Below are 12,250 nucleotides of genomic sequence, written 5' to 3'. Positions count from 1 at the left end.
CTCATACACACACACACCCTCCCCCACACCCTCCCCCCCACACATGTGCACACACACTCATGCACACACAGGCACACACACACTCACACATTCACAGACACACTCACCCCCCACACACACACTCACACACTCACACCCCCCACACTCACACATACACACACACACACTCACACACACACACACACACACACACACACACACAATCATTGTACTTTGCATATATTTCCTTATCCACTACCCTTCCCCATCTCTCCTTTCTACTGCCACTTCATTCCAAAATAATTAGTTCCCCTTTTGCTTTGAGGATGGCATCTGTCTATCCATCTATCATCTATATAGTCTCTCAATCATCTATCATCTCTCTGTCTGTCTACCTATATGCCTATTGATATTCTTTGTATGAGAGAAATCATGATATTTGTTCATCTGCATCTTGCTTATTTCACTTAACATGATGATCTCCGGTCGCATTCTCTTTCCTGAAAAGGGCACAGTTCTTCTTTATGTCCCTGTTTCTTCTTAGGGTGGTTGTGTAGTAACTACATTTGTAGAACATTTTCCCCATTGAGAAGACCTTGTCCCGCCAGGATTCTTTTCATACCAGCTCCACACTAAAGCAATTCTGAAAAGTGTCTTAAAGCATGAAATGTCCTGGAATTCCAAACCAGCCCTTGACTTTCTTATAACCACAGCTTTTTCACCCATCCCCCAGTTCCCAAACAACACTCAGACGCTTAAAATTATTGATAAATGCCAAGGTCATAAGCTAGGCTGGTTCCTGGACTAACTCTTAACTTAATATTCCTTTTATTCTAATTTGATGTCAGCTACAACCCCAGTAGAAAAATTCTCGTCCTTACTGATTCTGTTTCAACTGGAAGTCCTGCCTCTTAGTCCTGCCTCAGCGTATTGGCCATTCGCCTTTATTGACAGGTGATTTTTCCACACAGTACACAGAAGATTCTCCCTACACCTTTTTTCTTCATTTCTACTTTGTCTTTTCTATATTGATGTTGATTTTTGTCCTCCCTTTTAGGTCCTGAGAGTAAGAAATTTATTTATTTCTCTTATTGTCCCCAAGACTCAAACAACCCTAGCTGTGGATTGTGTTTCTTGTTAGCAAGAAGTTAATAGTTGGTAAATGATTCACCCATAAGACAGAGCACTCAGATGCTAACCACTTTGGCCATCAATTTGATCCTCGCAATGATTTCATGATATTTCACTAATTTTATTTTTTTTATTTAACAGACTGGAAGGAGGGCAAATAGCCTGCTTCTGGTCACATAGCCAGAAATGAAGCCAGGTAGCTGGCTTTTAAAAAGACCTATGATGTTTATTTTATTTTATGTATACATTTTGAGGCAGGATATGTATCCCAGGGTGGCCTCCAGCTTTTTATGTGGTTAAGGATAGCTTTGGGCATCTGAACCCCCTGACTCTACCCCCCTGAGTGAGGGGGTTACACATGTCCGTCGTCCTCGTTCGTGTGCTGGGGATTGAAGACAGGGTTTCATGCACACCGGGACAAGCTCCTGGCTGAGCTACATCTCCGGCATCTGTGATACTTATTATTTTTATTTTTTATTGGTTCCTTGAGAACTTAGTACAATGTATTTTAATCATATCCATGCATCCCCATCTCCTCCCAGATCTATGCCCCCTTCCCTATCCACCCAACTGAATACCCTTAAACGACAAACAAACAAAACAAAAATCATTAAGACCAACTAGGGCTCTCCAGATATTCTTGGATGTGACTTTTCACTGAAGTGTGGTCAGTTCAGAAACTCCACTCTCAGAGAAAACTGGCTCTGTCTCCAGCAGCTAGTAATTGCCAATAGCTCTGTGGCTAAGGGTAGGCTTTTATGTTTGCCTCTATTTTCCACACTGGGATTTTGTCTGGCTTGCGTTTGCATGGGTCTAGTGCCTGCTGTGACAACTGCTATGAGTCTGTGTGTGCAGCTGTCCCTGGTGCTCATCTTTCATGACTGTCTTTGTCACCGTAAGTACAAGTAAAGGAAATGCAGTTTGCTGGGTTTTAAGACTTCCGTACTTCTCTAATATTTCAGTTCATAGGTCTTGAAAAGAAAGGAGAACTCCTCTTTTTTTGTTGTTTGTTCTTTATTTTTGTTTTGTAAATCATGGAATCTGTTCATAAGAGTCCTTCTCAGGCCAGAAATCTGTGGAGAGCAAGGTTTCCCTGTGGACAGGGCTTTTATTAGTGCCTGATAGTGTCTCCCATACTGTCTTCCTTCATCCTTTTCCCTTAAAGGCTCTTTTTCCGTCTGATCTCGAGAGGGCACTCAGGGGTTGAACGCCTTCCTAGGAGCTGTCTCTTTGACATCATCCTTCTTGAAAAGCCCTTCCCACAGCTCAGAGCTAGGCACTTGGGAGAAAGCCGTGTCAGCATCACTAACTGGTGTGTGCTGATCTCTGACACTGAGATGTCGGTTGGTCTTTCATCACTGAATTCCCTTTTTGTAAACATAGATTTATTTTAAATTATGTGTATATACATTGAAGAGTGAGCAAATGTGAGTGCAGATGCCTGAGGAGGCCACAAGAGGGCAGCAGATCCTCAGAGCTGGAATCGCAGGCAGTTGTGAGCTGTCCAATGTGGGTGTTGAGAACCAAACTTGTGTTCTTTGTAAGAGAACTACAAGCTCTAAACCAAAGAGCCATCTCTCCTACCTCTGAATTCTGGTTTTAATCTTGATTTCTATTTACCTTTCTCTAGTTCCATATTTTAATAATATTACTTGTTCTGATTATAATAGGGACTGTAAAAGTAAAAGTATTCATTCATTTTATCGAGGAAGAAAGTCTGGTATTTTAGCCTGTGGCTATGTTACTTTCCTTCAGTATAATTTTATGTTTGGTTCAGAACTTTGAGATCCTTTAACTTGAAACTAGATGCATTTTAGCTCTGAAGGTTTCTGATTATTTATACATCCTTCCCATGAGAATGTCTCATAGTTTGTTCAGAACATTGAGATCTTTAAATTATAAGCTTCGTGAATTTATTTATTTATTTTTTTGGTATGGAATAGAGTTTATTTAGGGCATGAGGAGGGGAGTTGAGGATAGAGTAAAGATAGAGAAAGCGAGAGAGAGAGAGAGAGAGAGAGAGAGAGAGAGAGAGAGAGAGAGAGAGAGAGAAAGAGAGGTAAGTGAGGGAGAGAGGCGGGCCAGGAACATGTAGAGAGAGAGGGGTGAGGGGAATGAGGAGAGAAGGGTAAGAAGAATAAGGGTATAAGAATAAGAGAATAAGAGCAAGCTTCGCGAATTTTAATTCTGATAGTTTCTGATTTTGAATACCCTACCACTGCATACCAGCTTTTCAGTATGTGGATATGTTTAAGCATGTCCAGTCTAGATGAAATCTTTAAGAGATTTTATTTCTAAATGTCTTTGATTCCAATATATTATTTAAGAGCCCCTTGATAAATACACAAATATCTTCTGTTTTAGTAATGATCATAGAGGAGGAGGCTTGGGTCTATTATATTACTCTAGAGGTCTTGCCACAAGCTTCATGGGAAACGATTTTGTTTTCCTAGATTTTACACTGCCAAGTACTCTAGCTACACAAACCCCTTTGTCCAACTCCAATATCAGTGGGAAAGCTTTGTACCTTAAAGGGTTTACAGATGCTCAGAACACATGGTGCATGAGTTACATCTGAGGTAACATGCCCTGTTCAGAAACTAGACATAATCATCTAATATGTGTTTAGGTATCACACCATTCTGGGAGCGGGTTGCTTTCTGTAGTATTCTGATGTGGATGATAGCTTGGTGAAAGCGTTCTCTTAGGACCACATAAAGCTTGTGTGTTTATCTAAGAACTCACAGCATGTCCCCATAAACTGAACAGGCTAGAATACATGTACTTCTTCTTTTCCTATTTGGCAGGATCCTTGAGCTACCCTTCCACTTAAGAACCACAGCAGCCTAACCCTTGGCTTCTAATTGGGGTAGAGTTTCACCTTTAGTAACAGAACAGGGCCTTCTGTGAGCTTGCTAAGTGTGAGTGATGTTTGACTTCTATGTTTTGTCCATATTTTTAAATTTTCTTTTTATGATAGGCTTCTCATTTTTAAAAAAATCTCCTTTCCTCTCCTTCTGTATACAGTTCAGTGCCTCTGAAATTATTTGAATAGAAATACAGCAGAGAGTTTTATTTGTGCCCCTCTGCAAGGACAGCAGCTACAGGGGTATTTAGTGAGTGCCTGCGTCCTGTCTCTCATGGTCACCTCTCCTTCCCACTGGGAAATCCATGACAGTGGGCAGCTTCAAATTGACATGGGGCAGCCTGGACTTACCATCTGGTGAATGAATGAATGAATGATGAATGATGATGATGATGATGATGTTCTTATGTTTTTCTTTTTTCTTTTTTTCCAAAAAGAGGTGAATAGGGCTTGAGGAAGATGACTTAGTAGTTAAAGAGCTGGTTGTGCGAGCAGGGTTGGGATGCCCAGAACCCATGTAAATGTAGGGTGGGATTGGTGAGCACCCAACCTGTAATTATAGCTCCTGGAAGGTGGAAACAGAAGGTCCCCTGAGCAAGCTAGATAGCTAGACTAGCTGTATAGGCAATCTCTGCCTTAAATCAAGAGATCCTGCTCAATACATAAGATGGAGACCAATTGGTGAATTCTCCTAAAGTCAGCATGCCCTTCTACATACACCTAGGCACTCCCACATATACATGTTATGTTCCCACACATTTGAACACATGTATGTACACATACATGTAAACCATATACATGAAAAAAGGGGAGTGGGGAGATGGATTCACCTAGCGTGTACACATTAATTCAATTTCTGAAGGTTTCTTCAGGTCTGTACTCTTAACTCCACACAAAGAGCTGCAGGCAACTAAGGAATCCTGAGACCAGGAGACGTAGTCCCCTTGAGGGATGAGCACACCAATGCCAAATGGTCATTCCTGAAAATATAATACAAGTAACACTGTACAGACCGAGCAGGCTATGTTTATGAACATATATGCATGCATGCATACATACATACATACATACATGTAATAACTAATGTAAATACAGTCCATGCTTTTGAAAGAGCAAGGAGAGGCGTATGAAAGTATCCAGAGGCAAGAAAGGGAAGGAAGAGATACTGTAATCACACTACAGTCTCAAAACAAATATATTCAGGGTTGTGTCTGTCTCTTGTTTTTCTCTTGTGGCTCAGAGTGAAACCACAGCATCTGCAGTCACCATAGCAATCATATGATGCCTGCCATTTGTCGGGTGCGCACTGTGTCTTGAGCAGCACACTTGTCCTTTAAGGTTATTGATTCAGCGTAGCCTGGCAGTTAAAAGCGGAGGCTCAAATCACTGCTGCTACACGAGATTGAATTTGTGTTCATCACTTGCTTCTCGGTGACCTTGGACAAGTTGCTTAAAATCCCCAGGCCCCATTTTCCCATCTATACAGTAAAGTTGGTATTCTTAGGAGTCACCTAACAGGGTTGTTCTAATAATTAAGCAAGCCACGAGTCTGCACTGCTTGGAAAAGTATCTAACAGTAAGTTATTAAAAGGTATCTTTTAAATTCCCACAATGAGTGTACAGGGCAAATGTTATTGTATCATTTTGAGATGAATCCTGTGGTTTTTCTGGTCCTGGTGAACTCAAGATATAAACACGGTATTTGACTCTGGCAGCCATGTTCTTCTTGTGTTATGTCCCAGTTTCACGGCTGTTGCTGTGATAAGATATCCTGACAAAAGCAACTTAGGGGAGAAGGTGACAGGGTTAGTTTTAGCTCCTAACTCCAGGTTCTAGTTTGTCCTGGTGGAAAAAGTTAAGCCATGATAACTTGGAACAGTAAGCCACATTATACATACTGTAGAGAGCAGAGAAGGAGGGATGTGTGCAAGCTTAGTGCACAGTTCAGGACCCAAACCCAGGGACTGGTACCACCCATATTGGGCTGAATTTCCCTCCCATTGATTATCAGAAGACGGCCTCCCACAGGCCAACCTGATCTACACAATCTCTTACCACAACTCTCTTGCCAGGAGATTCTAGCCTGTGTTAAGTTGTCAGTCATCTATGCATCACCAACACCAATTCCCTATAAATACATTTTTTTTCTTTTGTGATGATGACTTCATATCCATGCCCCATCAGGGGAATCCAAGCCCTTTGAGGGCAGCGATACTTAGCCGGTTTGTTTTCTTTAGAGCATCTAGCTCTTACAGACATGTGAGACATCTGTTGATTGGCTCACTGAATGACTGAATGAACAAATGTCTTCAAACTGTCCCAACAATCAGTTGATCCTGTGGAGAAAGCCCCATGTTACAGAGAGGGGATTAACCAGCATTCACTGCAGCAAATGGGTAGCTCTTCCTGGGTAGACTGGCAAACTCAGGGACAGCAGAGGAGAGTTTGGATCTCTTTGGCTGCTTCCAGTACCCCACCCAGGCTTCTGGGTCTTCCAGAGACTCAAGCAGACTTTAGGAGTAACCTTCCCTAGTTTTCTTCTTTGCCAAGACTTCCTCCGCATGCTGTGCTGTCCGGAGGTCCTTCCCGAGGCTCCATAAGGCACAGGAAATGCCTCTGATGCTTGTCTTAGTTCCCTGTAACAGTCACAACTGTGGCTACCCGTAAGGTCAAGATCTTCAAATTCAACACACTTCACACTGGCTACTGGTCTACATTTGACTACCCTCCAAATCCTGCTGGCTTTCTCTTGCTTTCCCAAGCCTTGAGATCGTTGCCATTTGGTTTTGGTCTGGAATTGGACTATCACCTGCGATTGGTGGTAGTCCTATTAGAAGAACATGGACACCACTGTTTTCTCAACGAGATGCAAAGATCCATTGCACTAGAAACATAGCTAACCCAGAAAGTAAGAATAACTTATTTTATTTTATTTTATTTTATTTTTCAGAAGCAAGATTTATCTCTTAGTACCCATTCTCCTTTAGAGTAGCAGTGCAGAAGGCAGGGCTGACTAAAGCACTTAGCTAGCAGGTAGATACTCTGTTCTGTGGTTCAAGGATGTAGTCTGAAATGTTTGGCTTGGGCTCTGAGTCCTGCAAGCTTCTTAAGGCAGAGCACAGAGACCCGACCTAAGACATCGATGACCACAAAATCGGCATGGCCAAGTGAAACAAAATTCATTATTTTTTGGTTAACCAAGTCTTGGTTTCTGTCCTAATTTCATCTCTTATGACGTAACACCAGGTTGATTGATATGTCTGCTTCTCCTAAGCTGGTTTTTGTTTTTTTGTTGAGACAGGCTATTCTGTTTTCCTTGTTGTTCTACTTTTCAATTCCCCCACTAATATGTGATTGTAATTTAATTTGTATGGGGAATGCATTATTTTAAAAGCCAAGTCTGTTCTGGTCACGGTGATCTCGGGCATCCATCTGGGACTGCCAAGCCACAGGTCATTTACATTGCATCTGACCACGGTCTGCTTTTCTAGGATAGCTGAAGATGTTATATAAAATTTTAAATAACTTTAAGCATTTACCCAGAATTACCAAAAACATCTATATTCAAGCAAGCTCAAAGAAAAATATCCTGTAATTCTGACCCCAAAAGACATTTATTAGATTTTAGGTGAATGTCCTTAAAGAATCATTGTAATATCATTTTAAAAGAAACTAAAATAGGATCTTAGAGTTGTAATTGTCTGCCTGTCTGCCTGCCTGCTTGTCTGTCTGTCTGTCTGGATCTATCTATCTATCTATCTATCTATCTATCTATCTATCTATCTATCTATCTAGTATCTATCTATCTATCTAGTATCTATCTATCTATCTATCTATCTATCTATCTATCTATCTATCTATCTATCTATCATTTACCTACCTATCTATTTGAAGTCTTGCCATGTTGTTAGACTGGTCTCACATTCAAGTGACTGTCTGTCCTGCCTCATGCTCCCAGGGAGTTGGGATGTCAGTGTTTACCTTCACACTCAGGGCCAAAAGTCACATTTTAACTGTAGCCATATTGGCTCTCTCACATCTGATAGCTTTTTAACTGATTTTTCTCGATACTTCCACTTCTCTTTATCCTACACAATGGTTTGCTTTCTTAGAGGGAGAGCAAATGTGCTTGCAATTAATGTTTCCATATGTATTACTCAAAATCCCATCTCTGAGTCCAACATTGTTCCTCTTCCTTGTCTCCTGAGCCAAATCTTGGGCTTTCTTTAGAGCCGGTCACAAAACCTAGCTCTTTTTTTTCCTGAGTCACTGCTAGTGCTACACAGCAACCCGATAACAACAGCTTGGGTTGTCCCTCCAACCCTTCCTGTGTGGTGGAATCATTCCAGCTTCTGTGGGAAGAAATAATGCTGTATCACCCAGCATTTCCATGCGTTCTGGATGCCCTTGCTAAGGAATGAGCTCTGAAGTGAATCTCCCCCCCTTACTTTGCTGAACCATCTGGAGTACACTAAGATCTAAACTCTTTACCTTTGCTTTGATTCCGTGGCCATTCATTCATCCAGCTGTAATCACAATATCTGATGATATTTATCCTTTTCCTATTTCTTCAGTGTCATCCAGTTTCCTTTCTCTGACTCTATTGTGTAATTACTCTATTAGAATATGTTCTCTTTTCCATCTGTTCATTCACACTCATTCACTCCACAAGTTTTTACCCAGTGCCTCCAATACCTCAAGTACTGTGGCTGCTGGGACTCAGAAATAAGAAGAGCCAACACTTGTTCTCCTTCAGAAAGGCCATTGTCTCACTGGGGGCGAAAAAACAGATGGTAGATGAGCTGATACACAGCTATGTCATTTTTAATCAGAAAAATGCTATGAAGGTAGCAAGTGGAGTATTACAATAGAAATTCTACGAGATGGGAGTCATCAAGGGAGGCATGTCTAATGTGTGAGCCAAGGATGGAACCACAAAGGAGCTGGGGAGATGGCTCAGTAAAGTACGAGCCAGGTAAGCGTGAGGATTCTAGTTCGCATGTAAAAGCTGGGCACTGTGGTGAGCATCTGCTACCCAATGCCAGGGGTAGGGTCTGATGGAGGCAGGCAGGGCATTAGAGCTTGTCGGCCAGCTAGACTTGCTGAATGAATGAGCACCAGGTTCAGCGAGAGACTCAAAAAATTCGGTAGAGTGCTAGAGGAGACACTTAATATTGACCTCTGATCTTCACGCACATAAAATTCACACATGGGTCGGCACATTCACATAAACATGGGTATACTACAGAGAGAGTGGGAGGAAGGGGAAGAGGGAGAGAGGAGAGAGGAGAGAGGAGAGGGGAGAGAGGAGAGAGGAGAGAGGAGAGAGGAGAGAGGAGGGCAGAGAGAGGAAGGAGAGAGAGGGGGAGGGAGAGAGGGAGAGGGAAGGAAAGGAAGAGGGGGAGGGGAGCGGGAGGTAGAGGGAGAGAGGGAGGCAGAGAGAGAGAGGGAGAGAGAGAGAGAGAGAGAGAGAGAGAGAACTAGCAAGAACTTCTGGAACTTCTGGAAAGGTAGCATGTTGAACTATTTCTGGGATCTGAATGGGTGCCACTGGGGCCAGATGCTAGAGAGTGAAGCGTTGGACTAGATGGCAGAGTTAATGCACACAGGACATGCTGCCTATAGGAGGAGGTTTGATATTATTCTAGAGATGATTGGAAACCATCATAATAACTACTTTTTTGTTGCTGTTGTTGTGGTTGATCCAAGTTTTATTACTCGCTTCCTTTGCAATAGGGTTCAATCCTTATCACCAGTGAAAACATGTAGCGCTCAGGAGGCAGAGACAGGAGTCTATGGTCATCAAAGACACAATTGCTATAGCTTGTCTCCCAGAAATAATCTTCCCTGGTAAAGACACAGATAAAGCAAAACCATGGCAATTAGTATATCAGGTAAACCAAAAGCAAGCTGGGTGCATGACTCTAATATCTGATATAATAGGCTTAAGTCAAAATTAGTAGGAAAAGATAAAGGCCATAATACATTAATAAAAGCACAGTTCCTTGAAAAGATACAATTGTAAATACTTATGCACCAAAGGTTGGGATTTTCAGCTTCATAACAAATATCTAGGGACATAAAAGGTCAAATTGGTCTAGGTACAATAATCTTTCATTAGTAGATAGGACAAGAAAAAAAATCAACAAAGAAACATTACAAACAAATTGTACTATAGATCAAATGGACTTAACAGAAATCTATGGGATATGTATTCACCAACTACAGAATCTACCTTCTTCTTGGTAGCCCATGGAAATTTCTTTTTTTTTTCATTTTTTTATTAGATATTTTTATTTACATTTCAGATGTTCTTCCCTTTCCTAGTTTCCCCTCCGAAAATCCTCTATCCCCTATCCCCTCCCCTGCTCCTCAACCCACCCTCTCCTGCTTCCTGGCCCTGGCATTCCACTACACTGGGGCATAGAACCTTCAGAGGACCAAGGGCCTCTCCCATTGATGACTGACTAGGCCATCCTCAGCTATATATGCATCTAGAGCCATGAGTCTCTCCTTATTTTTATTTATTTATTTATTGATTGATTGGTGGTTTAGTCCCAGGGAGCTATGGGGCTGTAAACCCCTTCAGCTCCGTGGGTACTTTCTCTAGCTCCTTCATTGGGGACCCTGTGCTCTGTCTAATGGATGACTGTGAGCATTCACTTCTGTATAAGTCATACACTGGCAGAACCTCTCAGGAGACAGATATATCAGGCTCCTGTCAGCAAGTTCTTGTTGGCATCTGCAATAGTGTCTGGGTTTGGTGGTTGTTTATGGGATGGATCACCGGGTGGAGAAGTCTCTGGATGGTCCATCCTTTTGTCTTAGCTCCAAACTTTGTCTCTGTAATTCCTTCCATGGTATTTTGTTCCCTTTTCTAAGAAGGATCGAAGTGTCCACATTTTGGTCTTCCTTCTTCTTGAGTTTCATGTGTTTTGCGAATTGTGTCTTGGGTATTCTGAGCTTCTGTGTTAATATTCACTTATCAGTGAGTGCACATCATGTGTGTTCTTTCGTTACTGGGTTACCTCACTTAGTATGATATCCTCCAGATCCATCCATTTATCTAAGAATTTCATGAATTCATTGTTTTTAATAGCTGAGTAGTACTCCATTGTGTAAATGAACCACATTTTCTGTATCCATTCTTCTGTTGAGGGACATCTGGGTTCTTTTTAGCTTCTTGCTATTATAAATAAGGCTACTATGAACATAGTGGAGCATGTGTCCTTATTACAAGTTGGAGCATCTTCTGGGTATATGCCCAGGAGTGGTATTGCTGGATCTTCTGGTAGAACTATGTCCAATTTTCTGAGGAACCGCCAAACTGATTTTCAGAGTGGTTGTACCAGCTTGCTATCCCACCAGCAATGGAGGAGTGTTCCTCTTTTTCCACATCCTCACCAGCATCTGCTATCACCTGAGTTTTTGATCTTAGCCATTCTGAATGGTGTGAGGTGGAATCTTGGGGTTGTTTTGATTTGCATTTCCCTGATGATTAAGGATATTGAACATTTTTTTTTCAGGTGCTTCTCAGCCATTCAGTATTCCTCAATTGAGAATTCTTTGTTTAGCTCTGTACCCCATTTTTAAAGCTTATTTTATTAGATGTTTTCTTCATTTACATTTCAAATGCTATCCCGAATGTCCCCTATACCCTCCCCCCACCCTGCTCCCCTGCCCACCCACTCCCATTTCTTGGCCCTGTCTGTACCCCATTTTTAATAGGGTGATTTGGTTTTCTAGAGTTCAACTTCTTGAGTTCTTTATATATATATTGAATATTAGCCCCCTATTGGATTTAGGATCGGTAAAGATCTTTTCCCAATCTGTTGGTTGCCCTTTCGTCTTATTGACTATGTCCTTGCCTTAAGAAGCTTCGCAATTTTATGAGGTCCCATTTGTTGATTCTTGAATCTTACAGCACACGCCGTTGGTGTTCTGTTCAGGAATTTTTCCCCTGTGCCCATATCTCTGAGGCTCTTTCCCACTTTCTCCTCTATAAGTTTCAATGTCTCTGGTTTTATGTGGAGTTCCTTGATCCACTTAGACTTGAGCTTTGTACAAGGAGATAAGAATAGATCAATTCACATCCTTCTACTTGCTAACCGCCAGTTGAGCCAGCACCATTTGTTGAAAATGCTGTCTTCTTTCCACTGGATGGTTTTAGCTNCTTTGTCAAAGATCAAATGACCATAGGTGTGTAGGTTCATTTCTAGGTCTTCAGTTCTATCCCATTGATCTGTCTGTCTGTCGCTGTACCAGTACCATGCA

General features: G+C 41.7%; 1 protein-coding gene across 1 annotated transcript in view; it reads left to right on the top strand.

Moving 5' to 3' along the window:
- The window catches only part of Dner (delta/notch like EGF repeat containing), a 302,088-nt gene that overhangs the window by 206,191 nt on the left and 83,647 nt on the right, over positions 1–12,250 (top strand). The gene's annotated exons all lie outside the window — the stretch shown is intronic.

This window comes from Mus pahari, chromosome 5 (assembly GCF_900095145.1).
Source record: "Mus pahari chromosome 5, PAHARI_EIJ_v1.1, whole genome shotgun sequence".
NCBI classification, from domain to species: Eukaryota; Metazoa; Chordata; class Mammalia; order Rodentia; family Muridae; genus Mus; species Mus pahari.
This window is presented reverse-complemented; position numbering and strand designations above follow the sequence as displayed.